Raw genomic sequence first — 6,000 nt, forward strand, 5'->3', positions numbered from 1 at the left:
ACTCGTTTAGTTGTAACTTTCGTTTCTCACCGATTTTATCAAAATCAAAGTTGAGCCACTTGATCATCCAATATGCACGATGCTCGAGTTCTACAGGGAGATGACAGGCCTTACTAAAAACTAACCGGTAAGGAGACATCCCTATGGGTGTCTTTAATGCAGTCATATAGGCCCAGAGTGAATCACTCAATCTCAAAGACCAATCTTTCCTTGAAGGATTGACTGTTTTTTTTAAGATAGTCTTTATTTTCCTGTTAGAAATCTCCACTTGCCCACTTGTTTGTGGGTGGTAAAGTGTGACAACCTTATGCGTTATGAGGTATTTCTTCATCAACGCAGCAAAGATCTTGTTACAAAAATGCGAGCCACCATCACTTATGATAGATCGCGGAGTACCGAATCTTGAAAAAATCGTCTCCTTGATGAATTTTATCACAACCTTGTGATCGTTAGTTCTACATGCCACAACTTCGACCCATTTTGACACATAATTAACGGCAAGTAGGATATATTGGTAACCCTGGGAGATAGGAAATAGTCCCATGAAGTCTATACCCTACACGTCAAAAATTTTGATGATCAGGATAGGATTTTGAGGCATTTCATTTCTCTTAGAGATTTTTCCTAATCTCTGACATCTATCACAAGATTTGCTAAACTCGTGGGCATCACGAAAAATACTAGGCCAAAAAAAATCGCATTGTAAGATTTTCATAGCGGTCTTCTTACCACTGAATAGCCCTCTGTAGGTATGATTATGGCAAAACTTTAGGATATTGACTTGCTCACAGGTTGGAATACAACGTCTAATGATTTGATCGGGACGATACTTAAATAAGTATAACTCATCCCAGAAATACCATTTTATTTTTGACAGAAGACAGAGTTTCTCTTGACTAGTCATTTTGACTGGAAATTGACCTGTAACTAGGTAGTTGACAATGTCCGCATACCATGGAGCGTTGGCTTGAGAGATTTCCATAAGTTGCTCATCGGAAAAGGATTCAGAGATGGGTAAGGACTCCTTGGATGGCTTGTTAACTATCCTAGACAAGTGATCAGCTACGACATTTTCTACCCCCTTTTTGTTTCGAATCTCAAGATCAAACTCTTGTAGTAGTAGAATCCAACGGATTAACCTTGCTTTATCATCTTTCTTTGATAGAAGGTACTTCAATGCTGTGTGATCTGTGTAGATCACAACTTTAGATCCTATGAGGTAGGGGTGGAATTTTTCAACAGCATAGACCACTGCTAGCATTTCCTTCTCTATTGTAGAGTAGTTAAGCTGAGCATCGTTAAGGGTTTTACTGTGACGCCTCGCCAAACACTAACACAAATCCCCATGTCAGATCTCGAGGTACTAGGTGGCACCTCGAAATTTCGGCATGGTCTCCTCTGTTTATGTTAGCAATCCAAGGCGTTTAATCAGCACCTGATAAACGGCATACAATCCTGCATACAGATATAAAATATAATACTAGCGGAAGCCTATATAAGTCTAATAATGTACGAAAGATCAGAGTGCGGAAGAATAACCAGGATACAGGATTATACAAAATTTCCCACTCTAACAGAAATCCTAACACTCAGAACAACATATATAATACTCTCGGATAAATCGACACCACTCGGGGTAATAACCCCAATACTCACCAAGTGACGAACTCTGGCTGTCTATCTGACCCACCAGATGATTCTCACTCGTGCTCTATATCTGCCTCGCCAAACTTCGGATCTGAAACTAAAAAAATGGAGAAAGAAAGGGTGAGTAACAATGGTTACCCAGAGGGAAACAAACAATTTCTGCCAATAACCCCTCCTAACATGAACGAATAAGCATACTGAATCATTTTAAAATAGACAAAATTTTACAGAAGAAAACTACGATTAACTGATACATATAGCCAGGGATGAGGAACTAAACATTTTAAAACTTACATTACATCGTTAGCAGTACTCACTATAACATTATCTTTTTATACAAATCTAATTGATCAAATGGAAACAATAAACATGCATTTCATCTTATATATCAAAATAAGCAACAGATACATAATACACAATGGTGGAGTATTGGAATTAGAGAGTTGGGATTCACGACTGGATCGCTCCCAGTCGGGACATGATATTACAATTCTTCTCGGGCTTTTAGTTCTTGATTTTGTAGCTGGTCGCTGTTTACCACGCTTGGTTGACCATTTATCCGGCTCAGGCTGGCCGTTTGACGTGACCGTAAGCAATGGGTCTCTTTTCGATGTGTCAGAACGTTCGACTACTATAGATTGTTAGTGATCACTGACTAATCATCTTCGTCTATGCCTATCAGGCGTGCATGTGATTCCTAAATATACAAACCATTCGTATACGACCACCTTTACATTACAAGTTCACTGGTAAAGATATAGAGGAATAAACCCGGATTCCAGTTGTGACTCCACTCTCATACGCGTCCCATACCACGTATGAGTTTGGTGGTCCCTACCGTACATCCCAGGATAGTACACCACTCCGGATGATATGATGCACTATCCCTTCAAGCATTCACAAACTCTTTAACAGCTCACAAAATAACTACTTATATATATTATTTTCATTTGAAAACAAAAGAGAAATTAACAATACAAGGTTGAGAATAGATATCCAGTTTCCTACCATGCAAGTGTGGCCACCCGGCCTAAAATAAATAACATAACAGAGCACCTCGCACTAACAGAAAGTAAATAAACATGCAACCAGTAACATTATCCCTGGATATCCGTTCACCAACCTGCATACAATACAACAACGTAAAATGCAGACATCACCCCTCGGGTGTGACTCTGACATTTTACCATTTCATACCCTTTTTCCCTTTTTTCGACTTTTACAGTTTTTAATCTCTTCATAAAATATCCATTTTCTGATATTCATCAACTCAATATGAGTTCATTGAATATTAAATCATATTTTTCAACTATAGAATTTATTTCTATCAATAATATTGAAAAAAAAATACAAATTTCATATCAAAACGGGGTCCGAGCAGTGCACAAGACCCAATTTATGGCAATAACCCGTTAAAATACCCTACCCACGTATAATTTATTAAAAATATAATTAAACATATCAAACATGCAATTTCTGGCGTGAATTTTTGAAATAACAAAATAATTCTATATTTTAAAAATACATCCAAATTTTTCGATAAAATCCTAAATACAATTTTCACAATCTAGATTACTAATAGAAATTGAGAGTTCCTTACAATCACTAGGAGACGGAATTGAAGCACGTACGCGGAAATTGAGACGAACGATGCGGAAATCGAGACTGATCGAACTTCGAAGCGGCTGATTTTCGAAATCGGCCCGGTGGTTTTGAAGATCTCGATGTGCTCGTCTCTTCTCCCTTCTACGGCGAAAGACGGTTTGACCCCGAAATCGATGAAAATCGAGGTCGAAGTTACGAAAATCTCCGTAAAAAAATACGGCTGATTTTTTACTATACGAGGTGAAAAAGGCGAGAAAACGAAAGAAATTTGGTTGGGTTATGTAGAGAATGAGGCTGCTGACGTTTCTCCTTTCTACGTCGGAAGACGGTTGACCCCAAAACGGACGAAATCCGAGGTCAAAGTTTCAAAATTTTCGTATCCAAATACGGCTGATTTTTGACGATATCGGGTGAAATAGAAAGTGAAACGAAGAAAGGTTGGGTGGGTTTTGTAGATGTCGAAGCTGCGGACATTTCTCCCTTCTGCGTCGATCGTCAACGGCGAGCCGTTTGTGAGAGATCTGAGATGGAAGATCGAAGAGAAAAAAAAAATTATTTTTTTTTATATGTCTCGGCCGTGTGGACGCGTTGGGGAAGATGACATATAAAAAAAATTAAAATTATTATTTAAATAAAATGTGGGACGAATTCGGTATTTTGTCAATTGTTTCGATCGATGATAACTTGATCATCCGGACTCCAAAACTGACAAATGAATACTTTATTTCACCTAATTTTTCGTTCCGGATCTAATGGTATAGTCAATTTCTACAAATTATGTCTCCATAAAAATTTTACATTTTTAGCCTGATGTGACCCCTAAACTTGATGTCGTTTTCGTTTTTGGCGATAATTCAACTTCCTGATCTCCAAAAATGACAAATAAATTGTCCATGTTGAATAATTTTTCATTATGAATCCAATGGTATAATTGAATTTTAAAAATTATTGCTCTAATAAAAAGTCACTATTTTAGCCTAGTCCGACCCGGTAATCGAGGATTTTGCAACTTTTATATTTGGACTCGCATTTGAACGTGCTTATAGGTTAAACTATGTTTTTCGATCATTTTGAATCTAATGGTGAGGTCAGATTCCATTAAAAATGATCAGAAACATCCTAAAGTTTTACCCCTAAATCCCACTTTCAAGATTTTCTTAAAATTCCACTATTTATTTTTTCCTCGAGATACGAATTAAAAATTTGGGATTTTACATTTACTAGCATATTGGATAACATGAGGTTGTTTTTCGATTCACTAACAGTGCCTATTGCATAATCCGAAGCGTCGCACATAACTTCGAATGGAATGCTCCAATTTGGAGGTTGAATAATAAGTGCTGAGGTTAACTCGGATTTGAGTTTATTGAACGCAGAGAGACATGACTCTGAAAAGTCGAAAGGATCATCCTTTCCCAATAGCTTACATAAAGGCTTCGAGATTTTCTCGAAATCTTTAATGAATCTACGATAGAAACCCGCATGGCCTAGGAATGACCTAATTTCTTCAACCATTTTAGGAGGTGGTAATTTTTCGATTAGACCTACCTTCACCTTATTTACCTCAATTCCCTTAGCAGAAACAATGTGCCTTAACACAATCCCCGATATTACCATGAAATGGCATTTTTCCCAATTGAGGACTAGATTGACCTCTTTGCAACGTACAAGGACCAAAGTCAAGTGATGGAGACATTCCTCAAAACTTGGTCCGAAAATTGAAAAATCGTCCATGAACACTTCGAGATATCTTTCTAGCATGTCAGAAAATATACTTATCATACACCGTTGAAAAGTAGCGGGTGCATTGCACAATCCAAAAGGCATGCGACAATACGTAAAAGTTCCCAAAGGACAGGTAAAAGTTATTTTCTCTTGATCGATTGGAGCAACAGGTATCTGGTTGTACCCGGAATAATCATCAAAGAAGCAATAGTAAGAATGTACTGCAAGACGCTCTAACATTTGATCAATGAAAGGTAAGGGGAAATGATCCTTAGGAGTCATCGAGTTGAGTTTCCTATAATCGATACACACTCTCCATCTATTTTGGACTCGAGTAGGGATTAATTCGTTGTCTTGGTTCACTACCACAATGATACCAAATTTCTTAGGAACTACTTGTATAGGACTTACCCAACGACTGTCAGAGATAGGATAGATAATACCCGCATCTAGCAATTTCATCACTTTCATCCAAACCACATCTTTTATGACAGGATTTAACCGTCTCTGAGGTTCTATGGAAGGCTTAGCGAAATCCTCTAAACGAATATGGTGCATCACCACAGATGGACTAATTCCTTTGATGTCAACTATGCTCCAACCAATAACTTCTTGATGTTCTCTTAATACTCCTAACAACTGTCCCTCTTGAACTTCATTGAGATGAGAGGAAATGATCACGTGCAAGGTTTGATTCTTGCCAAGAAATGCATATCTCAAGGTCTCTTGAAGTGACTTGAGTTCTAATTTTGGAGGCTCAACATGAGAAGGAACAAGATTGGATGTGCGCATAGGAAGACTTTCAGCTTTTGCATGCCACCTTACAGAATCTAAGAGTGGAACGGATTCAAGCAAAGTATTAACTTCGCTTATAGACTCTTCTGCATCCAAGTCAAGGCCAAAGTGAGCCAAACATTTCGTTAGGGGATCAAAGTACCCTAACTCTTGATATATTTTATTGGCTAGCGTATCTATCATGTTCACTTCCTCCATACCATCATCTACATCAATTCCTTGGAAATT

Source organism: Akebia trifoliata, chromosome 1 (genome assembly GCF_017979445.1).
Source record: "Akebia trifoliata isolate Shusen 1 chromosome 1, ASM1797944v1, whole genome shotgun sequence".
Taxonomy (NCBI): Eukaryota; Viridiplantae; Streptophyta; class Magnoliopsida; order Ranunculales; family Lardizabalaceae; genus Akebia; species Akebia trifoliata.